Source organism: Diplotaxodon limnothrissa, linkage group LG23, assembly GCF_057381915.1.
Source record: "Diplotaxodon limnothrissa isolate DT_005_m linkage group LG23, D_limnothrissa_male_GT1.1, whole genome shotgun sequence".
Taxonomy (NCBI): domain Eukaryota; kingdom Metazoa; phylum Chordata; class Actinopteri; order Cichliformes; family Cichlidae; genus Diplotaxodon; species Diplotaxodon limnothrissa.
Window position 1 is genome coordinate 25,250,048 of NC_140617.1, and position 27,591 is coordinate 25,277,638.

Consider the following 27,591-nt stretch of genomic DNA (forward strand, 5'->3'; position numbering starts at 1 on the left):
TCGCCTCTCCTTCACTGAACACAGCTCCCCCTCCTCCATCGCTTCATCTGCAGGCAACGACAAGATGGACACGGCAAATCTCCGTTAACGAGTTACCGCGGATCGCCCCGTGCGTGGGGCTGGACGGCATCAACGTGATAGCGGGCTAACCGAGCTAACCGCGCTAACGACATGCACGGCCTAAAATCCTTTCATTTTCTCAAAAATAGACAGCGCGCCTTATGTATGAATTCTGGTTGTGCTTACTGACCGCGAACCGATTTTAGGTGATACACGGCGCTCAGCAATCTGTCAAAAAATGTTTTAGTTCGACTTTGGTAAGTTACGGAGCTGCAGCGCTTGATGGATTGTTGGAGCATTACGGCTACCGAGGAGCCTTGCGGAGTGATACATACTGTGCTTCAACGTAATATTACCGTATTGTGTGTGTACAGATTTCAAACTCCAGGCTGTCAGTCAGGCAGTAGAAGTTGGGAACAGAGCAGCTGTGAAATCTCTTTGTTATTATGCTCAGCGTCTGTTAGTTTACATTTTGACTGCACAATTGTGAGCTTTTTGTTATGCACAAAAACAACATTGTTGTCTTTTATTTATGGAGCATTATTATTTAATAAATGCTCATAATTAACTATATAGTTATCATGTTGTTAACATTGCAATATCTATTATAAAAAGTAATCCTTCTGTATACAACATATGAGGGTAAAATGGAACATCAGAGTGCCAACAAATATAATAAACTGTTTAACAGTATCAAAAATAATCCACTTTAGTTGTCTTCTGTGGTCATTCAGGCCCTTTCGGGGAGCAGATTGATTTGACCACTCTTAAAGTTTATGCTGTCTCTCTGATAGGTTTATTTTGGTTTTTCAGCCTAATGTTTGGCGTCCCTGAGTTGTACTGACATCTCTTTGGACCTCATACTGAAAATCCACTCAACAGCTACCAAACAGAAGCTCATCACTTGGAATCAATCTCCTGGGTTTTTGAAGTAACAAAGGAAACGGGCCTTGCCTGGCTATGAAACTGCTTTTCTGACTACTGTCCAATTACTTCTGAGCACCAGACCTTAGCACATATGCTCAGCAAGCAGAGAAGACAAGACGAGTAGCAGCAAGAGCAACAAAAACAGTCAGTAAACTCAGAATTAACCCATCAGCAGAGCAACAAAAGCCTATCTGCACCTGTGTGAGTGACTCAGTCTGACTGTACGGCTCACTGAGGGAAGTGAATCTCTTGGTGCGTGACAAAACCTGCTGTCACTTTATTTTACTCAGACTTTCAGCGTGCAGCTGCAGTAAAGCAGCTCCTGAAGGAGCAGAGAAAAGGAGGACAGACCTGAGATAAATGGAGATAATGTTTTTAAAACACCCATAAACTCCAACAGCCCTTGACACAAATATGTGAATGTGAAAAGCTGCACAGATATAAATCCGTAAAAGTGATTCACTGTTTAAAAAAAAATAAAAATAAAAAAAAATAAAAAAAAAATCCAAACCCCCCCCCCAAAAAAAAATAATAATAATAATAATAATAATAATCTGAAGGTTAGCATTAAAGGATTAATAGATCCAGGGGAAGGAGTTAGCTTACATCTCTGACCCTCAGAGCAATGATCCATCACTCTGAGTTTTTAAGCACAGAGAAGCTTATTCTGTCTGTGATATACATGCAAAAACCTTCTCAAATATGAATAAATCAGTTCCTCTGCTGAGCTCGGGCTGATGTGTAACGTGATACGATGCTGCCCAGGCGTGCCGTGGCCTTTACGGCCTTCATACTTTTAGAGGAAGCACCGACAACATGACGCTGGCTGCCAAAACTCTGTCGACTGTCGCCCAGCTGGTTCACAAAAGCACAACAATGTGAAACAGCAAGTGACAGTAATCAAGAGTTACAAGACCACACCACGCTATCTGTGCCACATCACACATGTAATAAACTCCACTCATACTCACAAATGTCCTTACTGTCTTTAGCAATCATTCAGTTAGAAGGTTACAAACACTTCTCTCAAAGAAGGCAAGACTTCATTTTGTGAAAAACCAGAGTGCGAGACAAAGAAATAAAGGACTGTTTTTGTCTTTATGCACCACTCAGATGTTATAATTAACAGGAAAAGGCTCAGTGGGTTGATTAAGAGTCATATTTCCACCAGTTTGTGCGGGTGGCGTGCTGTCATACTTTCACAACTCTTTTAGGGCTAAATATGGACAAAATAAACAGACACAGCCCGGCTGTCAATCACTATTTCTGAGCTTTATTTTTCTTTATTTTTCTTGACATCAAATACGAAAAGTCTCCATATGTTGCAAGAAACGACAAGCATGGGAGCTAGTTGAATCCCTCCTCCAACCCTGTTTTCCTGAGGGCAGATCAAATGTGCATATCTAACCTCACTGCACCAGTAGCTTACTTCTGAGCCCACAGTGTTTGTTGTGTATCTACTGGCCTCAAACAGCTCTAAGATATGGAGGAAACATAAGTAATGTAATTGTACATCACTGCCAGCTACAATCTTTTGGGGTTTCACAGCTACTCAGACAAAATAAGACACATGAGGACACAATATGTCTGATTGATTCATTGGATTTTAATTTCATTTCACTTTCAGTGATTATAGTTGTCTTGTGTTGTAAATCAAGCGCACCTTTTCTTTTACAGAGGTGCATTTTCACCTTTTCTTAAAAGCAGTTTAGTTCAGCTCAAGCAAACATAACAAAAGGGAACACCACCCCTAATTTTTCCATTTGCATCCTATTTAAATTTAAAGAACTCTAAAAGCTTGTTCACGTTAAATATTCAAGAATAAAATACTGACAGAAGCGGTCCTGATTCTGGCCATGTTGGTGCAGCCCTGAGACATGACTTTGTATATAAAACCATATGTGGGAAATTATTATGAATATGAATAAATGAAGGAATTAAAATGCACACTACCCGAGGCCTGTGCTGTGGGTTTTGTGGATTATGATGGCAGATCACTTTAAGGTCATGTCCTATGCTCACCACCATAACACCAGTATACATTTTTAGGTATTTGTCATGGATACAATAACGCTGCTGGGCATCAGCGTATCGATACAGGGACACCAAATACCAATATTTTATTAAATAAATTAAAATGTTCTGGGCATGCTATGAAAAAAAGGAGGGCTCAACTCATGCTTACATTAAATCAGCTCAACTGAAAAACCCTGGACACGCTTAGCTTCGATGATTAATCATAGCTAATTGCTGTATTATCAGAAACAGACGGCTTATAACCAACGGCTTGATCACATTTAATTGCAGACTGAGTCCATCTTTTGGTAACATGTATGGCAGGTTTGAATGACAGTGTTAGTGTGGACACATGAAACAGTATTGACAACGTTTAACTTTGACAATATATGACAACATGATAATATTGTATTGAGTATTGTGATACTCTCCTAGCATGGGTGTCTGGTTATTCCCATGTCTGCTATCTAGTAACTAAAAAGAAAGCTGTTTCAACAAAGCTTTTAAAGAACAACTGAAAGCAATCTGATGATGACCGTAACAAACTTGTTTCACAGCTGGAGGCAACAACAACAACAAAAAAAGGCCATTGAGGCGATGAAGGCACGCATACAGGAAATATTAGCAGCTGTTGAAAAGTAAACAAAAGACTCCACCCAGCACTTGATAGCAGCACAGAAAGAGGAAACTGTGAATTAAATGGTGGAAAAGCGGGGTTTAACCGGACTGTTAAAAAGCTCAAGCCAAGATAAGGTGGAGCTAAACTTAGGTCTTAAAATCCCAGGAAAAAAGACCACCTAGGATACGTTTGAGCTTACATTTGGCTCGTGCTGAATGTCTGGATATAATGTTTTTGTATAATTTGCTATTAACAATAAAATGCTGTTCAGGTTTTCTTTCATGATTTACTTTTAATATAAAATCCTACACTACTGAACAAGCACTCGCGCAGCACTGCAGCAGCTGTGTCGCCTTGTATTTAAGTGTTTTTAACCTCTCCAAACCTTTCTGTGCCACCACCACCTCTCGTAGCTAAACTTACAAAACCCTGGCTGACCTGTGAAGCTGATAACCACGTTTGTGCAACACCTTAACCTACACTGCTGTGCGACACTGCAAATTTTCTATCTGCTACCAAGTAAATACAGGGTCAATACTGCCGTTACCAATACCAGTACCGATACTTTCCACAAACAAAGGCAACTTATGTAGTGTGTCATGATTTATGAGATGAATCATTATCAATTTACACACGAAAATTAAGACAAAGACAAAATATCGAACTTACCACACAAGTATCGATACCAATACCGACATAGTATCGATACTAAACGATTGTTGATAGAGCCGCACACCCCTGCTGAATTCCAGTGTCACAGTAAAGTCTTTTATATGCGAATATTTAGTGCGCTAAAAATATTTTTCAGTAAAATGAAACTATTTTACGTGAAACACGGAGCTAGAACGTAAAATTAAGATAAGATAAAACTTTATTAATCCCTCGGGTGGGTTCCTCTGGGAAATTCGGTTAATTAAATATGTAGGAAAGCGGGTCCAGGATCAAAACAAACTCTTCCTTGCTTGTGAGAATCGGATGAACCCAGCATCTCAGTTTCTTCCTCTTCTTGTCAATTTATGTGCATTTTTTACAGCAGATTTTTGTGTTTTGTATTTTGCTCACTGTATAAAGCCCTAAAGTGAAACCAGAAAGTAGGAACATATCCTGGATATATATATCCTGCTTTATAGTTCAAGCCACAGGTGCCATGCTCGTTGGTTCTAGTGGTTTAGGTCTGTGGTCTCTCTGATATTTGTTGCCTACTCACAGTCTGCTGATGGGAAAACAGGAAAGAGGAAGTAATCTGATCTGGGGTCAGTGAGGACGATGTTCCAGGCACATATTACAATCTGAAAAATGGCAGCAGAAGGTCAGGGTTTTAGAGCTGATCTGCGATGTGTCCCTCTCACATACGGAACTCTTAAATGAACCCACAGTCAGGGTTGGGTTAGCAGTTGCTCTTGCTGTTCATTTTCAACCACTGAAGCAAAGCTGGAAAATAAAAATGACGCAGCAGCAGCAGTAGCAGCAGATCAGTCGTCAACATTTGCACCCATGAGCCGATAACAGTTACCCCTCTGTGTGTGTGTGTGTGTGTGTGTGTGTGTGTGTGTGTGTGTGTGTGTGTGTGTGTGTGTCCGTGTGTGTCCGTGTGTCCTCTGGGATCGGCATTAGAATAAAGCATGAATAATTTCTTCAGAGCGACAGAGCAGCTGTAGCCCTTTCACATGAAAATGAGCATTGCCCACGACCTCAGAGTACACCCACTTTCTCCCCCTCCCTCTCAGCCTCATCACCCTCACCATCCATTTCTCACTTCAATCGAGCTCAACTCTGGCTCGAAAAAGCTGCAAATGTCACGACTTCTCCTCAGCCCTACGAGCCAAAGAAACCCAGACAACAACAACAAGCTGACGTGTACATCTGTTAATCACGTTTCTGATATTTGCTGAAAACGTCCTGGAATATATGAGCTGACAGAGAGGGATGTTGAGTATGAAAGGAGAGTCAAAGCCTCACTCTGTGTTTTGTAGTGTGAAACTGCTTCTGGCTTGAGCCAGCACCCACTTCCTTCTGCTGTTTCAGGAAGTGTCTTTAAACAATCTGGCCCACAGCAGCAGCAGCTCTAAGTCTGGCCCCCTGATGACACTTAAGAGCTGATATACTAGTCTTCCTACACTTCAGATTCTGACTAACAAATATCTCCTGAAGGTCTTTTAGACCTTTTTAGAACATAAAGGTTGGGTTTGTAGACATAGGATTAAATATAGTGAAGCCTGACTTGTTTAAACCAACCATCACACAGCTCTTTAATGAAATGAAACAACCACAGAAGTAAAACAGCACACAAACCACTCAGTTCACCAGTGAAGAGAAAGTTGGCAGTCACATGTTGACAGGTGAAAACCTCTGTTTAGACACATTGGATACTGACTTGTCAGGGATATTTCCTTAACAGCCACGATTCAAACAATACCTGATGATGGCTTTTCCAGCATAAACGTAAGACGAGTACAGTTCCGGACATTAAATAAACACACAAAGGGTTACTGAATACTGTAGGGCTTTCAAACGTGAACCAGTGAAGCCGCGGAGGTCTTTTCTGCTCAGGATTATGCTGCAACACAAAAAGATGCAGAAAAGAAGTGTCTTCAGCTTTGGAAGACTAGAAGACAATGAAAGCAGAAGCGAGCTGGCAGTGTCAACTTGCGAGTCTCTCTTTGATGGAAACTGTAAGCACTGGTTCCTGCACCATAAAGGAAGTAATCACTGAAGACTTGCTGATGAAGAACAGAAGCCTTAAGCCAACAAACACAACACAGGGCTCTTAAAACATCTGCAAGCTCCGCCGCTTCAAAAGGAAATGACCTAACTATTGTTTAATACAGCAATGCTGCAAAATACTACAAACACTGGGTGTGTATCTAACACCTGCCAATCTGCAGCCACTGTGGTAATGCCTGTTGAAAGGCGTCAGCAGGCAGCCATGACTTTTATAAATTGTGACAAAGACATCAAAACAAATTTGACTTTTTAAGCATGTCCTGCACGTGACCCATCCAGTCTCTTTTTAAGGTTCTCTGGAAAGAAACAAGTAGCTCCTTCCAACTATATATGACCATTTAAATTTGTACTTGTATATTATCATCATCGTCTCTTTCTCATTATATCTATCCCCTCCTCTACCACTGCTCTCTCTCCTCCCACATCGCCACCTCTTTCAATCCACTTTACTTCAAGCCTCATCTCCTCAACTGAAGTCAGGGCTCTAACACATGATAATGTGCTTAAACATGCTCATTTACTCACAATATTGACGCAGTTAATTACTGTCAGCAGATTAGAAATGCGACCCTCACATCTCCAGACAGCTGAGAAAAAGCTGGCTAAACAACAGCAGCTGGTTATCAGCGAACATGATATCAACTAATGTGAGGCTCCAGTGTCCTAACATTTCCCTCTGATAAACAGTTTGATTACATTTTCTCATAGTATGAGAGTTTATTCACCAAGTGTCCAAGTCCAACAATGTTAAATCCACTTCAAAGCAAAGTTTCACTAATGCAGGCTAACAGCAGGTAACAGAGGCTAACAGCAGCAAAAACATCCACGCTTACCAACAGTAACGTTTAAGAAATCCTCAAAAATCCATCTCCATATTGCTGTCATCAGACATTAGTGAGCTTCACCAACTCATAAACTTGTATTAGACTCCTTCCACAAAGTTTTACAGCCTCCTCCGAAGTACATAGATGTGAACTCACATGGTAAGCTGCGGCAGCCAGAGTTGTTAGTCCTACACTGACCACCATAGATTATGAACTTAAACTCGGAGTGGAAAGAAAACAACTCAGTCGACTGCAATCTCCAATCAACTGAGATCTAGTGGTGAGATTTTACATACTGTGAACTATTTTATATTAAGTTGGCATTCGATACACCATTCCCAAATTCTGCTGTAGACTGGCTCTTTGGGGAAAGGGACAGGTCAACAAATCTATTAAGGGCCATTCTGCTGTGCTTTGTTCACAAAGTGAGACTCAAGATCAATTCTGTCTTTTAAAAACCCATCTAAAAAATACAATACACAAAATCAAATGTGATATTTGGCACATTTGACAGCACTACAACACCAGGATGGTGGCATTTGTCATTACTAAAAAGCAGCAAATCCATGTTTTTTCTTTGTCCTTAAAAGTTGTCAAAACTCAGTCTTTTTAAGTTGGCTTGTGCTCTAATTGTGGCTTAAAATAAGATTTTAACATGAATTCAGAGACTGAACTGCCATTAACCCCTGGAGGGTCTTAGGTCGATTTGTGGCTCTAAGCCCAATAGTGTATGCATTTTTCTAGGACCCTCCAGGGGTTAAATTCATCATGTGGGCACAAACATCAGGGAGTTTTGAAACCACCTTTTGTTTTTTGCTAACTATTCTTCATCCTTTTCTCAGTCACGACCCTTTATCTACTTACTAAGTATGTTTGTAATGACTAGGGGTGCAACAATACACAAAATTCATGGTTCGGTTCGATACTTTGGTGTCACGGTTCGATATTTTTTCGATACAAAATAAAATGTTCATGCCTTTTTAATTTGTCATTTATTAAAATTATAAATATATATTTTAACTCAAAAGTACAGTTTTTAAATTTAACCCTAACCCTTGTGCGTGTTTTTTATTTTGACAGCGAATGCGCACCTGTGGACCACTTATGTGCAGCCCTGGTTATTTAGCTCGTCATATTGCAGCCACAGAAATTATTTTGTCCATGAAACCATAAAGCTGCACTTTCTTTTTGCCTTATAGTCTGATTTGTCATAACTTCTCCATTTTGTGGTAAGCTTTTCTTTGGCTGTCACTTCTTCACCCTGACCTGTCTTATTTGGCTCAGCAGAACTGAAATAAATCCTGCTGCTTTTACACACGCACTCACATAAGCTCAGCGATTCTCTGCGCGATCAACCTCTCACATGTTTAAGCTGCGGGAGATTTCACTTGTCATGTTTGCATAGTAAGCTAACGATTAATAAGACAATGTCAGAGGAATTGGTGCACAAATTATCATCACTCACAGATCAGTGCTGTCGCTCTCTATACACAGTTCGCGCGATTGCAAAGTGAAAGCAAAAAACAAGCGCAAATTCAAACGCGATTTCAATATGTCACATATTGACAGTGGCTCACCGATGCCAATGACATAATTACCCAGCTACATTTCCGAAAGAATGCAAAAGCATTGACATATATTTTTCCTTCCTACGATAGGCCGACGGGCAGGGCAGAGATAGATTTTGGTAGCCCGACTGGAAAAATCGCTAGCCCCGGGACGTCGGGCTAGCGATTTTGCGAGCCCTGTATCTTATTGAGGAATCACTCATCTTTGGAAAAGAGAGTTTATTACAGAGAAATGTCTCTTTCCAAAATAAAAGCTATACTATCCGCTTCTTCTGGGCTATATTCTCAGCAACATATTAAACATATCAGGTCCCCATAAGGCGAATCCTGTGCTAACGGCTCTCTAAATGACTCGGGTAAAGTTTGTAGCATGCATGCTTGTTGTTTTTGTCTTTGCACTAGGATGATATTGGTGTAAATGTGCAGTCATATTCGTTGTGTTCCCACTAGTGCTTTCAGGTTAACCTCGTTAAAATGACCTTAACGCCACAACACGGCAAATCTCCGTTAACAAGCTACCCCTGATAGCCCCGTGCATGGGGCTAGACAGCCAACACGTTAACAAGCTAACTGCGCTAACACGCTAGCTCCCACCCATGTAATTGAGCATTGCACGGCACATCCAACATACTGTTTTACTTTAGTCCATGAGCGCTTACCTTCAGGGTCATACGTCACATGAAAACCAAAATAATTCCAAACGCCAGATCTGAATGAGGGTGGGGGAGGTTCAATTTGCCATGTTGCAAGGAGAGCTTAACTTCTGTCACGCTAGCTTGCCCTGCGCTCTTCCTTCTGACTATGCTGTCTGTGTGGAGCGCTCAGTGAATCTGCGTTCGACTACTCCGCCTAGGCTGCACTGTCGAGCGCAGATCCACTGAGCGCTCCACACAGACAGCATCGTCAGAAGGAAAGTTGATAAAATAAATTACAAATGTTGTATTGTTCGATACATATGCGTACCGAACCGAAAGTACTGTATCGAACGGTTCAATATCGATACGAATATCGTTGCACCCCTAGTAATGACACAGTAAAACTACCAGTCACACTTCAGCCATGAAAGCAACAGTTATCTAACGTAAAATCTCTATGTGGTGAAGCTGACTTACAATTACTAGAAAATAAAACTTTCCACGGCTCTAATTGTGAAAACTGATACTCAGACTGCTGGCTTTATTTCACCGTCTTGTCCCTTGAGTCGTGTGAAAAGTGAAATGCTTCAGTGCTTGCATGTGCAGGAAAAATTTATTTTGCTCATAAGGGTGGAAAGAAAAACCGCTAATAAACAGTTCTACGTGACCTTATCTGGTGCGAAGGAGAAGTAAGTCACTAATAATGAATCATCACAATGACACAAAAAAATGTCACCATGATGAAGGCGGCAACACGGAGCACTAAGGCTGCTGTAGGCAAAAATAATATCAATAGGCTGGGTGTTGGAGGAAGGGGGTAGTAAAGAAGCCAATAAAGTAAGATATGCCAACATCCTGACTGGTTACTCACCTCAATGCCTTTTAAATAAAGGTCATAGTCACCCTTTAAGACTAAGATTTCACTTCCCCGCAGACACATATGGACAACTGTATATACCAAAAACACAGCATTGCTTATATTATCCTACCTCCTTCCTCGCTAGAATTCTTCCTTTCCCTCTACATATCACTGCACATTTGATTTTCTTTCAAATCATTTACAAACAAGACACAAGCAGACAGCAACAGTACACTTCACAAATTCATCATCCTCATCTAAGAAGTGTTGTTAGGCCCCGGTCACAAAAGAGTACGGCCCAGTCAGCAACCACCAGGCAACTACTAGTTGCTAAGGAAAAATGTGTATTACCGTTTGGCAAGGGGCTCCCTGGGGTTCCTGGCAGTCAATGGTTGAAATTGGATGTGAGGTAAAGTGGGTGCTGCACAAAAACATCCTTGAAATTGGTTGCTAGCAGACTGCTGCAGTTAGCCATAGTTTGCATGGTAGACGCCAACTTGTCTGCAAACATTTGTCAACTGCAACAAGTGCAACACAAACCAGAAATGAAGAACATTCACCTTCCAACATCAGGGCCCTTTTAATGTGTTAAATGCAGCACTGAGGCCCCATCTCCAGTTTACACCAGTTTGAGTTCTCCTCTGCAAGTAGTTGAGTGTTTGCAGACAAGTCTGCATCTTTCATACAAACTAAGAGTGACAGCAGCAATTAGGGCTGCCACAATTAGTCGACTAGTCACGATTATGTCGACTATTAAAATCGTCAACGACTAATTTAATAGTCGACGCATCATTTGAAGCTTTGTAAGATCCTGAAAGACGCAGAAATAAGTAGTAGGATTTAATTGTGTAATAACGGACTGAAACAGAAGATGGCAGCACTGCATGCACAAGGATGCCAGCTGCCGTTAAACCCTGAAGAAGAAGAAGCAGTGTCCGGTATCGTAGCTGTGTCCAAATTCAGGAACCGCATCCTCCTGTGCTCGTATTTGTAGGCCGATTACGTTACAGCGACACGACAAAGACTGTGCAAATTCGAAGACTCCGAAAAATGGGGCTGACAAATGCGTCCTTCATTTTTCTAGATTTGAAGGATGCGTCGGGTGTATACTTCGTGGCCCAACCTATTCCAGAATTCACAGCGCAGCCCAGCTCAGTTTCCAACAATGGCGGCAGCTAGTTAGTTTTAATATTACTCTTATCATTCTTTCTGGGTCACAAAATAAACGTTTAACATATTTTCGGGCAAGAATGTAACTGTGTAAACTTCAAATATCTGCTCAGTTTATCAAGACACCACATATTTTCAAAAGCGTTCCGACGTTTTCGGAGACGTCTGTTACCCACTAGCTCGATAGCCGGGGTTCAAGGCTCACTAGAGCCCGTTTCAGTATTTTATTTGTTCCTGAGTAAATCGGTTTGGCTGAGATGAAAGTTATAGTTTTTACACAGCTGAATAAACGTCAAGCAGACAACTGATCATCAGGAGTGTGAGATGCTCAAGAATATACTCCGATGTCCCGTTATATTTTAGATAGCAAGGAGTTTATTAAACTTCACCGAAACAATCTGCAAATTTCATTAAAATTTAATAAACTATCATCTTGTCTTTATTTTTAGTTAGCACATACCTTAAACACTTAAAGCTGTGAGCTAATGATAGTTATATAAGAGCAGATGCATGCTGGTGCAATAAGCTGTACGTTTTACTCCCAATGGATGCAGAATCTGATTAGTCGACTAATCGCAAAAATAATCGGTGACTAGTCGACTATCAAAATAATCATTTGTGGCAGGCCTAGCAGCAATCAATTTCAATTTCATCCATCCATCCATCCATTCGCTTCCGCTTATCCTTTTCAGGGTCGCGGGGGGCGCTGGAGCCTATCCCAGCTGTCATAGGGAGAGAGGCAGGGTACACCCTGGACAGGTCGCCAGTCTGTCGCAGGGCTAACACATAGGGACAGACAACTAGGGCTGCTCGATTATGGCAAAAATGATAATCACGATTATTTTTCACTGAAATTGAGATCACGATTATTTGACGATATTTATTTAACCCGTTAAGACCTACTATAGAACCAAGTCCACCAGAGCTTATATTATTTTTTTTACATGCTGTAGTGCCATTTGTGGGAGCATTTCAAGTTGCTATACATCAATACAACTGTTATAGCCCATATTTTAATAATATGTATGCATTAAGTCCATAGTAATTACATAAATTGCAAAAAAGTGCAATAAACTACAAAAAAAATTGAAAATCGCTTTTGTTTTGTTTACATATATTTCTACTTGGAGAAATTTAAGAGGTTTATCCCTCAAAACTTTAAATACAATAAAGTTGCAAAAAATAGTTTCCCACCACAGGAAATTTATTTTGAGTGTCTTCATTGTTTTATTTTGGAGATACAGCAATTTTTATATACTGCAGGAAAAACAAAAAACAATCCTATGATGCAAATTTGCAAAGAAAACAGCATGTGCATCATTTCACTGTGGGAAGTGTTACGAACAGCTGATAGGATCGGCAAAGCGTGTTTCTGGAATATTATGTTTTTGTTCCTGCAAGCGCTTTTTATGCAATTTTTGCAAAGCTATATGTGGAACGAAACCGTGACCGAGGACAAGCTGATGGCATCAGATGTAAGTACAACTCCTCCGGTTTCATATGCAAAACAAATTATTGCGCTAGCTTACACAGTTCAGGTTCTACAGGGATTTAAAAATAGTTACGCAAAACGGAGCGTGCTGCTCTGACCGGCTTTAAAGGGTTAACAATGACTTTAAAAAAATAATATAAAATAGTGTGCAACACCACTGAAGTTTTTTTTTTAAACTCTCTTTTCAACCAACGGCAGTCACTCTCCTCTCCAAATAACTTCTGCTTAGCTTTCCGAGCTTCCCTCGGGTCCTCTTAATCAGCGGTCTCCAACCTTTTTTGCGCCAAGGACCGGTTTATGCCCGACAATATTTTCACGGACCGGCCTTTAAGGTGTCGCGGATAAATTAGGGAGGGGCTAATAATCGGCTCAGTCATTTTTAATGATCGTTGAAAGCCCAGATCGTAATCGTGATTAAAATTCGATTAATTGAGCAGCCCTACAGACAACCATTCACACTCACATTCACTCGCACATTCACACCTAGTGGCAATTTGGATTATCCAATTAACCTATCCCCACAAGCTGCATGTCTTTGGACGGTGGGAGGAAGCCGGAGTACCCGGAGAGAACCCACGCAAACACGGGGAGAACATGCAAACTCCACACAGAAAGACCCCGGCCTGATGGTGGAATTGAACTCAGGACCTTCTTGCTGTGCGGCAACAGTGCTAACCACCGTGCCACCGTGCTGCAGAATTTCAATTTCAATTGAATTTAAAATTCTTTATTGTCCCACAAGGGGAAATTAGTTTAGGAGCAGGCAACAATAAGAGTAAACAAAACAATAATATTAAAGTTATAATTACAATAAGAGCAACAGACAGAAATCAACCAATGGTTAAATGACAATTTCCTCCAACTAAACTCTGATAAAACAGAAACTCTAATTATTGCTCCAGACAACATGGCCTCAGAAATTAGGCAGCATATCAGCTTCTTAGACCCTTATGTAAAATCGAGCCTCAGAAACCTCGGTGTCATATTTGACAGCTCGATGTCGCTCGAGCAGCATTCTAAGCAGCTGGTCCAAAACTGTTTTTATCATTTAAGGAATATTTCAAAACTCAGACTAATGGTGTCAAAGCCTGACCTTGAGACGATTATTCATGCTTTTATTTCCTCCCATTTAGACTACTGTAATGGTCAACAAATCAGCCTTAAATCATCTTCAGACTGTGCAGAATGCTGCAGCACGTCTCTTAACAGGCACCAAGAGAAGATCTCATATTACTCCAGTTTTAGCCTCCCTTCACTGGTTGCCTGTAAGTTTTAGGTTTCATTTTAAAATTTAAGTTCTAACCTTTAGGGCCCTACATGGTCAAGCTCCCCAATATTTATCTGACCTGCTGAAACCAAATTCATCTTCTCGAGCTTTAAAGTCATTAGATCAGAGACTGCTGGTGGTACCGTGCACTCGTTTTAGAACTCGTGGTGATCGGGCCTTTCAGGCAGTGGCACCACAGTTTAAAAAACAGCTGAAGAAATTTTTATTTAGAAAAGCATTTGATTAATTTCCTCTTATGTTGTTTTTATTGTTTTACATTGTTTTATATTTCCATTTCTTGTGTTGTAAAGCACTTTGTGATTTTTAGCTGTGAAAAGCACTATATAAATACATTTTACCTACTTACTTATAACTCTCCACAATCCCAATATCAGCAGTTTTAATAAAAGTGGGTGATGAGCAAGAAAAGAGAACTTTCTAAAATCAACACTCAGGGCTTTAGTTTCTTAAACATTCAGTGAAAGGAAGGACTCATCACGCCAACTGGTTGCTAGCAACTAAAGCGATCAGAAGGAGGCTTCTGGTGTAGCACCCTCATTGCGACTCTGGACTCTCCTCCTCCTCCTCCTTTACACACCCACTATGGATAACGATGTCATCTGCAAACATAGTTCACAAAGACTAGACCGCACTGACAAGCAGTAGGGCAAATCAAAATTTAAAAGAAATTCTAAATAAATTTCTTATTTGTCTTGCAGGGAGAAATCAGTATATCATTCCTCAAGGTTTGCATCCTCCTATTTTCCCTGCCTGTCTGCAAACATTTGTCTCCAGCTCGCTGCTTCCCAAATATCTGAGCCAGTTAATACCTTCTCTGCCAGAAAAAGCAACAACATCTCCTCAAGAGGTGTCCCATCATACCCAAACTGCACCTCTCCAAAATGGTGTCAAATATAAGCCTGTGCGGTTACAATGGTGGATTCTCATATTAAAAGCATAATGAGATCACCACGTGTAAAGGTCAGTCATTCCCCAGGCTTCAGACTGCTCTGCGCTCAGTGTCAAATGCTTTCTTTTCTTACATTAGGCTCTGTTTGATGTCACTGAGAGCTGACATCTTGGCTCCACCCACCTGCAATTCAAGCCATCTGTTTATGAGGGGCAGCCAATGAGAAAACAGATGGCTTTTAAAGGGACAGAAGCTAGAAAGGATCTGAAAAGAAACTCCAAACTTACTTTACTTACTTAATTTGGAGAAAATGTTTTTGGTGCGCAAGTTCAAAGGATTATTTTTCTTTGTTCCCTGAAAGAGACTCAAGAGAACAATCAAATAAATCAATATTTTGTGTTCTGATAGAAGGATAATAGTGGTCTACACACCTGAATCAAATGATTACTTCATTACCAGGCCTCTGCAGAACTTCAAGACATGTTGAGGAAATAATTTAGCCATTTAAATCAGCTGTGATAGATCAAGGACACATCTAGAACCTGCAGGACACCGGCCCTTGATGCCTGGGTTTGGACACCACTGGGGTAAGCAATGGTGAAGACTTAGATCACAGAGGACTAAGCAACAAATTCGGACATTCAAAACTGCATATTATAATAGCTGTAGTGGCGGGAATACATTTTTCCTACTCTATTTGACAGAGGCTTTATTGATAGCAAAGTCATTATCGAATTGGCTTACTGATGTGTTTCTTTATCGAGTCCCTTTATTGATTCTTAACCTGGTTTTACATGAGGAAACAAGTATACCCACGCACATTTTCAGTGTTGATACAACTGCTTTATTATCTGAAATCCTTCTCCCACATTTAAAATGGAGGAGGTGAAAAAATATTTGCATGACGATCGTTTTCATTCATGTTTCAGCATGTTGCTGTTGGCTTCACCTCAACTGAAATAAGTTACAGAAAATATAATGAGCCAGAACCTGCATGGATTAATAAAGCTGATAAAAGCACATAAAAGTCTCATTCTTTGGAAAAATTTGGAACCGGTTTCAAGTGACACTCGTTTTCAGTTTCCATCTGAAAAACCAGTGCAGACATGGTCAAATCAAAGCATCTAAACTATTTTATAGCCAACTCGTCATTACAATTTTACACTAGCTTGAAGCAGAACTTTTCAAATTCCTCTTAATCAATCTGAACTGGTCTCCTTGTATTTTACTAACTATTTATTTATTCTATTCTATTCTATTTATTAAGTTTGCTCGGGTAGCTGTAGCTAGGCGGTAGAACAGGTCATCTGCTAAACTGATGATTGGTGCCAGTCTGCATGCTAAAGTATCCTTGGGCAAGACACTACCGTGTAAGGACTTTATCTAAACTCTAAGTCTACTACAATATGGTTAATTTCTTACCAGAACTTTTCTTTGTGGTTTAAAAAGAACTGTTCACAAAAGATATTTGTAGAAGAAACTAAATAACTCTTGCAAATCTGGAATTAAAATTATTTCCTTTTCTTTTCCTGAACAGAAGTAAGATATGGTAAAAATAAGATACGTATCAGGTTAAAATTACACTCACCAGACTTTCAGGTAGACCTGTTCAACTGTATATCAGAGATTAAAGGTCAGTACAATTGCCACATAAGCATGGTATGCATGCATGCATGCATGGTATTTAAATGTGAATAACATTTGGTTTGTATACTCTACTGCAAGAAAGCTTTACATGTCTTTCAGTTTCTGTTGATCAGTTGGAACTGCAACAGACATGAAGACATCTTTGCGGGAAACTGAAATGTAACTTTAAATTACCTTTAGAATATTTGTTGGTGCCTCTGTGAGATAACGTCTCGTTACACAGTACTGTATAAAAGTCTCGAGTCACCGCTCATTTCTTTATTTTGTTTGTCATTGTCATGCTGGAACATGAAGCCACTGCCAATCAGGTGCTTTCCAGATGATGGTACTTTACTGTGTTCATAATTCATTAATTTAGACACAGACCTCCGACACCACTGGCTGAAAGCAGGATTGCTGGATTTTTTTTTCTCACTGTTAAAGACGTGACTTTCAAATACAGTTCATCTCTTGTAGACAGTTCTCTTTTTAGGCTTGCCACTTCTTTGACCTCCGATTGTCCAATTTCCTCTGATTTTTAAAAGGACAAACTGCACACCATGCTGAGATATGCAAAAAATTTCAAGTAACATCTCTTTGGGAATCAACATGTTTGTGAAAATAAATACTATTTTGTTTTTTGGAATTTTCCATGGACTTATCTTTGGCAATTTTCATAGATTCAACTAAAGAAATGGAAACAAATGTTGTGTTTCTGTGGCAGGATGATAGTAAAAAAGTGCCTAAAGATACATTTTAAAATTGATTCTTTGCTGAGCTGTCTGTTGTGTGCAGACACAACACTGGTTCATCCCTTGAGTAAGGAGCCTTTTGTGCTCAAGTGATTCATATGTCAGTGTTACATGGGTTAACAAAAAAAAAAGGAAAAAAAACTTTTGAAAACCTTCAGAAAGCCTGGAGAACTATTGTTCAAGAGCACTTAAAAAATGAAAGAAAGGTCTGGCTCCATGGAAGCAAAATATAAAGAAGTGAGAGGTGGCTCAAGACTTTGCTCAAAGTAGATATTATTAATTTAACTTTAAATTAGTTTTACACTTGTATCAGACCAGTGCTTGGTATCAGCAGATACCCACAGTCTAGTTATTGGTGTAGTAACTTCTCATTAGTCGCTGATCTCAATAAATGAAACCAGAACTAGCAGATGTGATGAAACGTTTCTCTTTGGTTTTATTCAGTTTTGCTTATGTCCTGAATCCCAGCAAAATGCTGATGGCAGCGGATCTACTAGCTCATCTCCACTGTCTTTCCATCTTTGTGTTTAACATGACCTGATAACATCGAGGGTTTATGGAGCGATGTATTTTGATGAAGAGGATGACACAGCTCATTACCAACCGGCCTCCTCCTCCTCATTATGTAAGCTACATACTTCTCCTCCTGCATGTATTAAAACAGACGGGTAATGAGACAACAGAGAACATCTGCCACCACCGCCGCCGCACACGTGCTCGCTGTATACATGACGAGAGCGCAGAGGGAGACGCGGATGAAGATGAATCAACGTGCTGCCGCCTGACCCCCAGCTCGGCACTGAGTGGGAGAGTTTGATGAGTCACCACGCGCACACACAAATATAACAGACAGAGGAGGGCAGTGACCAGATGGCTTCAAATCACATCAATCTGTCAATACAGACAGAATCAATACGCCATCTTTCTAAATTCAGGGACTAAATTTATTTAACTTGACATGCGAAGCCTCTTCACTCGAAGGTAATTAACGATCAACAGCAAGCAAGTGTATTTGCCGCTCTTCTTTCTCATAAACTGGATTTATTTAGAGGAAGTTAACCCTCAAATGTGGCCAATCCTGAGTCATAATCAGAATTCCCTCTTTTTCTGTTAGTTACTGTCTCCATTACTCGGTTTAACTGCTGCACAGGCAAAGATGTAAACAAAAACTGTAAGAAATCATTAAAAAAAAAATCACTGTTTCAAAGCCTCCCTGACTTCTAAAATATTACATATAAACTCAGCGAACACTTCACCAGACGGATACAGCTGTTCAACTGCTCGTTAACACACAAATTTTAACCAGCCAATCACATGGCAACTGCACATCAGGATGTGGAAGAAAGGTAATTTAAGTGACACTGAATGTGGCATGGCAGCTTGTCTGGGTAAATCAGAAACTGCTGATGTGCTGGGATTTTCCCACACAATCATCAGGGTTTACAGAGAATGGCCAACAAGGGAATGGCCAGACTGCTTTGACCTGAAAGGAAGGCAACAGTAACTCAAATATGCACTTTTTACAATCAATGTATGCAGAAGAGCATCTCAACAGTAGAAGACCACACTGTATGCCACTCCGGTCAGATAACAACAGGAAGCTGAGGCCATGGTTCACACAGGCTCGCTAAAACTGGACAATAGAAGATTAGAAAGATGAGTCAGAATTTGATGTAAACAACATGAAAGCATGGATCTGTATGGCTTCATATCAACAGTTCAGACTGCTGCTGATGGTGTCATGGTATAGGGGATATTTTCTTGACACACTTTAGGCCCCTTAGTACCAACTGAGCATCGTTTAAACACCACAGCCTACCTGAGTATATTTACTGACCATGTCCATTCCTTGACATGGTCCCTGGACAGTGCACCATCTTCTGATAGATGTGGAGCCGATAAATGTGCTGCAACTCTGCAATGTTATCATGTAACGTTGACCAAAATCTCTAAGGAGTGTTCCCAGCACCTTATTGACACTACAACATGAAGAATTAAGACAGACCTGAAGGATGTAATACTTTCACCAAAGCAAAGTAAAACACACTCAAACTGCCTAAATGTAACACCTGTTCCACACAAATGTGTGATTATAACCTATATACTGTAATTTGTTTATATATATATACTGTTTAATAAACCAGACTAAACTTTTAGGGGTCTCTTTACATGCCTGAAATCAAAGATGCAAAAGCCAGCTGGAAGACTTATTTGCTCATCATCTGGCACCAGCATTGAAGCTAATTTAAATCCATTCATACACACTCGCATTGAAGGCCTTATTTCCTGGCAGGTCACCCTCCACGACCACCACCACCACCTCCTCCTCTAGAGCATCATCAGCTCTTCAGAAATCGATGTCCAGCTGACCTTGAAACTCAAAACCAGCAGAAAAAAAACTGCAGTAAAGTGCGCGGACCACATGTGCCAGCATCCACACGCAGTAACGCGAGAACAAATGGCCATGTTGATGCGTGCATGAGCCGCAGCATCACTGCTGTAAGCACGCCCAGCGGTGTCATAGCAGGACACTGTGTATGTTTACACTCCTGTCACACACACAGAGGCACGGGGTTGTAGGAAAACGCATCGTTTTCCTCAATAAGTTACGTAATAGAGGCAGCAGCGTTTCTGCGCTCTGACCCGCCTGCCACACTCAAGAAACCACCTACACATCTTAATATGTCCTGTCAGTACAACATTGAACACTTCAGCGCATTTATACCCCCCGTGCTGTCTTAGTTAATGTCCTCTGCGTCTGACGTTAGACGTCAGTTACAAGTTTTATCTGTGAACTGTCTTCTTCACTGAAACCAAACCAACGCTTCCGTTTCCCAACTTACACTCAGCACTATAAACACTGACAAAATCCGCAGAAATTCGCTCTAAACAGCCGACAAAAAACATCTTAATACGGCGTCACCTAAATTAAGGTTTACCGTAAATAAACTCTACTTACGGGCTCGGCTGCGTGCGGGATTAAATATCCGATTAACGAGCAGAAACACAAACTGTTAGCAGGAGAACGTCCTCAAACTGCCGCACTGTTTCCTTCACTGCTTCTTTCTGGCTGCAGCAGCCAAAGCCGTCGGCCACGCCCCCTCCGCACAGCACGCCGGTAGCGTCATCACGCAGACCTTTACGCAATTTACGTTACTATTTTTTTTATACAGACTGACAAAAATTAAGAAATTATCTTCCTTAATAATAAGAAACTGTTAAACGTTGAAATAATAAAGCTATTTATTTTAATGTTTGTATTTTTTAATCTCCTCGTATTTTATTTTGATTTGTATTCACCGAGAGAATGACTAACTTGAAATGCTTCCTCTTATCTTCATCAGTGCTCTTCAATTTGTAATATTATTTGTTAACAGGATTTCTGATTTGTTACTTTTCCACAGTTGACTTGTCTTGTTTTTACAATAATTTGCTTTGACTGCAGCCTTCAAAAAAATAAAAAAAATAAAAAATAAAGACTGTATCTCTATATAACTTATATACAGTCAATGGCTGAGAGTTCAGCAGCAATATTCAATAAGTTTACATCAGACTGGGTCCATGTTACCAGCCAAACGGGTAATCATAAGAAAGTTTTGAATTCCGTATGTACGTATTTGGGTGTTAAGGTGACATTTTTGCAAGAAAAAAAATTATATAATTAGTTATAAAAAAAACTGAACACGTATGTATTTAAAAAAGCATAAATAAATAACCGTGTTAGAGTTACTACAGCAACAGGTTGTAGCTCACTGTGCCATTTTTGAGCACAACGTTGGTGCTTTTGCCTCATTTTTAAATTAGTAATCCCAGTAGAACAGTCTAAGCAGAGACCTCAGTGCTTGGCAAACAATCAATAGAATCAATATAATTATAAAATAAATAAATAAATAAATAAATGTCAACTTCAGGAAAAAACTTGACTTGATTTTGTGTCTTTAGGCTATTGTTAACAGCAAGCATGAGGTTAGTGCATATGTGTTTTTATTGAAGGGATTATTGCAAAGGAAAAAAAAACTTCTCCTGGGGAACTACTGCTGAAGACCACTTAGCAGTAGTTAACGGGATCTCGTTTGTAATGAGTTGGTGGAATGCTGCTCATAAATATGAGTAGGTGTTACTGACTTCTATATAATTATTTATTAAATACACAGAAGGAAAATTTTATATAACAGTAATAAACTACTCGGTCTCTCTGACAAAAACATGGGAGTTTAGTTGAACCAGGAGGGGGCGATATTGCTCTTCTTACCATGAGTTACATGCAGGGTATTTCTTACAATATCAGTCACATTTATTTATTTATTTATTAAAAACTGCTGAACCCACTCAATTCAATTCAATTTCATTTATACAGGGGCGAATCACAACATTTTCCTCAAGGCGCTTTAGATTGAAGGGTAGAAAGCCTACAATAAAAAAGAAAAAACCTCAACAATCAGACTACCCCCTTTGAGCAAGCACTTGGCAACAGTGGGAAGGAAAAACTCACTTTTAACAGGAAGAAACCTCCGGCAGAACCAGGTTCCGGGAAGGGCGGCGATATGCTGCGACCTGTTGGGGGTGAGGGGAGGAAGACCAGACAAAAGACACGCTGTGGAAGAGATTAACAATAACTATTAATTAAATGCAGAGCGGTGTATAAACACATATCTGATTCAGCCCTTAGTATATGCTCTATCAAAAAGTTCAGTTTTAAGCTTAATCTTAAAAGTAGAAAGAGTGTCTGTCTCCTAAATCCAAAATAGGAGCTCAATAGAAATAAGACACTTCATGGGGGCAGCTGAACCTTGTGCATAACAAATATTGAAAACTCATGCCTGTTGTAGACAAAAACCTAAAAACATTGAATGTGTACTTCTGTCTTATTTAGGTCATTTTTGTAGTCGCAGAAAATCATTTGAATTCATTTTATCCTTAAATTATTTTAACTCTCTATGGCAATGATTTTAAATTTTCAGACAAAAAAATATTTCAACCTACTTTTTGGGAGCTTGGGCTCCTTGTTCATATGTGAATCAATACATTCGTCCCTCCCACCAACAGAACTTGGTTTGTTGCCTCAGGGATGATGATATTAGTCTTAGCAGTAGCTAGCATGGATATTTGGCCCCTGAAAGGACCCACTCCCAGAGGTCAAAGGTCAAATCATCTGCTACTCATAATTTTACTTAACACTGAGGTGTTTTGTGTCACAAAATAAGTAAAGAAATGAAAAATAAATTTAAGGGACAGTGTAATCACCTAAAATTTGCCTTGGTTTGAGCTCCATAAAGCAGGGATACCAAACTCAATCACAGGAAGCGAAAAAACTGAAACGACGCTTTAACATTTAGGCCAAACAGGATGAACATTTATTAAATAGACCAAAGGTCACCGTGTTTTGAACAGAACTGTGAAGAGAAAGCCATCATCCAGAAAAGCATTAGAGTCTTTAAGTGATGATGTGATGAACCCTGCTTCCAGGCCCCAACTACTTTGCATTTAATTGGCTGTTGTGTTTTTAACATATCTTAATGGTTTGTATCTTGTTCTATTTAATCTCAACAAGCCCCTAAAAACAGTGAGTAATCACTGTCGGCCTCTCTCGGTTTTTATTACCGCTATTCATTTTAAAGCTCAGCTTTTAAACCCTTACGATGTAACTACAGTCCAGCCCATGCAGCAGTATATTAATGACTAACCTCATATACTGTGGATGGATTATCTCAGTTGTTCTCATAACTGAAGTTTGGTCAATTTACAGCATCCTGCCATGCGACTGTATTTGTCCCTAACCATCGGGAACTCTAACTTTTATCAAGTCGAAGAAGTTAGCCTTTGTCCTCCAGATTCACTGTTATATTATGCTAACATAGCTGTGTTGCTAGCGATCACGTAGCTCATTATTATAAACCAGCTAGCCCAACTTCAGTAACCCTACATACGTCACTGCTGTTTACTTTCCTGTCTTCATTTATGTCAGAAGCAGAGCTGTATGTTTTAATTTGTTTCAGAAATCTGTCAGTCAGAACATGGTACATTATATTCAGATGGAAACTAGTGAACTAACTCACCTGCTAACTTCTAACTCCGTAAAATTTCATAATTCTGTTTTCATAGATGCCTGGATGTTGATCTTAATTGTTACACCTGGTAGAGCAGCCACACCCTTAATTTTATTACAGATGAAAGAATTTAGACAGTTTTTTTTAAACTCTCAGTGATGCCGCAGTGATCGTTTGACTTATGGACCTGCAGCAGAGTTTGGGCCCAGACACAGCAAATTACGTCAGACTTAAAGATCCGATAGTCTGGTATCTCCTCGCTATGTTCAGTTAAAACGCATTTATGCAGCAGGACATGAGAAGAACTTTAACACAAAATAAGACGTTGTCGCGTAACATCTTAGACATAAAATTGACATTAAAAAACAAAGCAAAATAGCACGGTCAAACTGTAACACAATGACAAATGATAAAACACCCCTGAGCAATCCGGCTTCCACAGTACAGGCTGCATGTCTTATATAATATATTTTCTTTACACAGGACATCATCAATAATAACACGAAAAAGTTCTCTTCTCTCCTTAGAGTTTGGTCTTTTCTCTTGGCATTTTGTGCCATGGTACAGCATGTGGCTCGGAGGGTGAGGAATAATCCACGGGACCGGGAGTCAGAGATGATGTTTGGGGCTGATGGTCAATCTGTGGCAAAGCTCTTGAAATGGAGACCAGTCCAAATTGCTGCTCTACAATGTTAGATCAGTTTTTAAAGTTACTTACACACTTGATTTCAGTCTCAACAATCCGGGGAAGGTATCCGCAAATTTATTCATAACTTTGCTTTGGTAGCAGCATCGCTCTCTCTGCAAAACAGATAACTGACACACAGGGGTGTGTCTAAATGAGAACATGCCCAGCAAACACTTAACTCTCTCTCAGTCAAATAGCATGAATATTATTAAGTCTAATTACTGTGTAGCTCTGCTTGTTTTCTTTTAGGTGTGACTGAAGCTACTGCTGTCAGTAAAATTAATGTCCTTGTCTGTTCTAAGGTTGCTGTTGTGGCAGAGATTGGAGGGAGCACTGTTGATGAAACCACAAGAAGAATGATGCCCTTCATTACTGTAAGTGCTCTTTTCAGGCAATATAATTTCGTTGGGCGCCATGGAAAGCGAGAATTTTGAGGGCTTAAAGTTTTTGAAGTGCTATATGGTAAGCTCATTAGTTGTAAGATATTTTCTTGATGTTTGAATAACAGATGCTCACTACAGCTGTAGTCGTTCTGCCAAACAATTTAATCAGTCACTTAAGTTTTTTTATACTCTGATTTTGCATTTATGTAAGATTTTATGCAGTGTCACAGTATAAATATAAGCATGTTTAAAAGGGAAAAGACAACGACAGCTGTGTCTTTAGATTCAGTAATATAGTCTCACTTTCTTGTGGTCAATATCCGTGCTTTACAGGCAGCTTGAAAAAAATGCTCTTACCAGCCAGATGAAGAAAAAAGAGGCAGAAAAGGCAGGTTTATTGGTGCAAGAGCTAGAGGAGGAACCCGCATGGCAAGGGCACAGTGACTTGTGCAAGAGTGGTATACCTTAGTGACTAGGTTTAGATAGACTGTACAAACTGTGGAGGTAAAATTAATTACAACTGACTGACAACTGACTTAAAACTCACTGACTCTGATGCTGCTGCCCGAACAAATGGCTGGAAAGCAGATTGAAATTTCCACAAGAGACTTGGAGAAGATATTCCGCATCTTGGTGTAGACATTAAAGTAGTCGTTCCCAAACTTTATCTGATGGCCCTATTATATATTCGGTGCCCACCTGGCACACACCTCAAGAAGTAGAATCTGTTCTCTTTTTGTTTGATGTAGTCGTTGTTACATTTCCAGACTTCTCCCTCCTTTCTCAGCATATAAACCGTGCTTTGTTTACTCCTGTTCCTCCTGAAATCCACAATCATCCATTCTTTTGTGTTCATTATGAGGTGATTGTTTCTGCACCATGCAACAAACTGGTTAACCACTTGCCTGTTCTAAGCTTTGTCCATCACTGAGACACTGTCTTTTAAACAGTTGTCTTCAATTCAGATGATATAAGGTAAAATATTTCTCATTAACTTGATTTTTGAGCGCCTACTTGGTTAATCCTTTTGTAAATAGCTTTTCTGTTGCCATGTGAGTTCAGTGTAGGGGGTCAAACAACTTGATCAGCACAACCTCCAAAACAACTCAAGTAGTATCGTAAATCTGATGTTGTTTGTTAAAAAAGGCACTAATATTTTTTTTCCAGGACCAATGATCGGTGAATGAGTGAAAAGCTGTGGTTCGCTGCATTTCTTTTTCTTTTAAACTGTATCACATTGATTTGTTATTTTTTTGTGTATACATTGGACATATTAGTTAATATGTTATAAACAAAAAAAGTATTATATTAAAAAAGCATACTGTTAAAATTTCATATTAGTCTGTATAAATAAAAAAGATAAACTGTCTTTGTTGTACAGGTGATTTAAATTCTAGCTTACTGTATTATCCAAAATCCCATCTGGACAAACACACTTGGGGCCACCATGGAAACTGAGGACAAAAATAGCTGGGTCCCAGGCGGGTAACCGAAGTGGGTCCGAAATATCAAACATGCTTCTACCCATCTGGGCCACACACATGTTCTTTTGGCTGGGCCTGATTTGATTAATCCAATTGGACAAACACATTTTGGGCCACCATGGAAACAGAGGACAAAATTAGCTGGTTTCCCAAGTGGGCCCCAAATATTAGCCCTGCTACTCCACATTTGGGCCCCACTTGTGTGTGTTGACTGGGTGGGGTGTTCCACTGAATTTATTTTCTAGGTTTTAAACATATTAAGAAGAAAAAAGACTAATGAAAAGACTTCGAACGCTTGTTAATGACCCAGACAAAGTGTGTACACAACCATTTACCTAAAAATGCAATCTGCCTTTGGTGGTTAGCAACTGTGACATTCAGTAGTGCCCTCATTGTTTTGACACACAAAACAAAAACAAATGACTCTCCTGCACACCAACTACACAAAACCATACAAAAAACTACACCCTCAAAACATGCCAAATTACACAAACCTCAAAACTCAATATAGCGCGCTCTTTCGCGCTGATGCACAGTGTGCAGGGGTGTTCCAGTCATCTTAAATACACGATGATTCCCCAGAGGTAACAACCAAGTTTAACTTTTTGCCTTTAACTTTCTTAGCATAAAGAGTGAACACACAGGATGATTTTATTTTTGTCACCGGGTGGTGTTGAGGTCTGAATCTGAGGGCAGCTCCTGTAATCACAAAGAGAAACGAATCATCACAGTCTCTCAAATGTGAAGTTCATCTCTCACAGCTGGAATAAAGCTGAACCCTCGCTGTCCTCTCACACTTAAGGATCTGAAGTTCCCTTTTTTCAATTCTGTTGACAGCTGTGAACTGTTTGTTAAAAAGGCCAAAACTCTATGTACATACAGATTATCTTGTATAATATTTATCCACAGTGTGTGGTACAGTTATGTCAACATCGATCAAAATCTCTGAGGAATGTTTCCAGCATCTGATAAAGTGGTCAGTGAATGTAAATTGTAAAATCTCACAGAACAGCTCGTGCTCTTACAGATTACCAGTCTAATACATAAGATGAGCTACAGCCCACATTGCTTTCGATCTACTGATTTTGTTCCACACAAATGTGTGATGTGGTTTCAGTTATGTTTAAAGATAAATTCCCATAGATTTAAATCAAGGATGTATGGAGTGCCGGCTCTATTTATTATTTTTGCCCAGCAGAGGTCGCCTTTGTTAAGGAATTAAAACCTTCATGCTCTTTGGTTCGGTTTCTGCAGTTAAATAAATAAATAAAAAAGGTCCAAATGCACAGTGATTTATTATATATTGCGTCATTTTATTGTTTTTCGTCCTGCTTCCACTCATCATAAGGTCGCCGATGAGTGCTATACATTTGCAGTCATTTCTTAAGGCTATAAAACTCTCTATGCAGTAAAGCTACAGGTAGCAATAAATCCGTTGTTCAGTCACAGCACTTACATCCTCACATCCTTCATCTATATGATTAATGTCCAGCTGCGTTGTAATGCTCATCGTTGCTCTCCTGGGATGTCTCGTCACAGC

The 27,591-nt window shown here is 39.8% G+C and overlaps 1 protein-coding gene across 3 annotated transcripts in view; it reads right to left on the minus strand.

Moving 5' to 3' along the window:
• The window catches only part of inpp4ab (inositol polyphosphate-4-phosphatase type I Ab), an 87,862-nt gene extending 67,364 nt beyond the window's left edge, over positions 1-20,498 (minus strand). For all 3 annotated transcript variants that reach the window (XM_085348330.1, XM_085348329.1, XM_085348328.1), the window contains exon 1: positions 20,409-20,498. The gene's annotated coding sequence lies outside the window, so the exon portion shown is untranslated. The remainder of the gene's footprint in view (positions 1-20,408) is intronic.
• Positions 20,499-27,591: the final 7,093 nt, after the last annotated feature.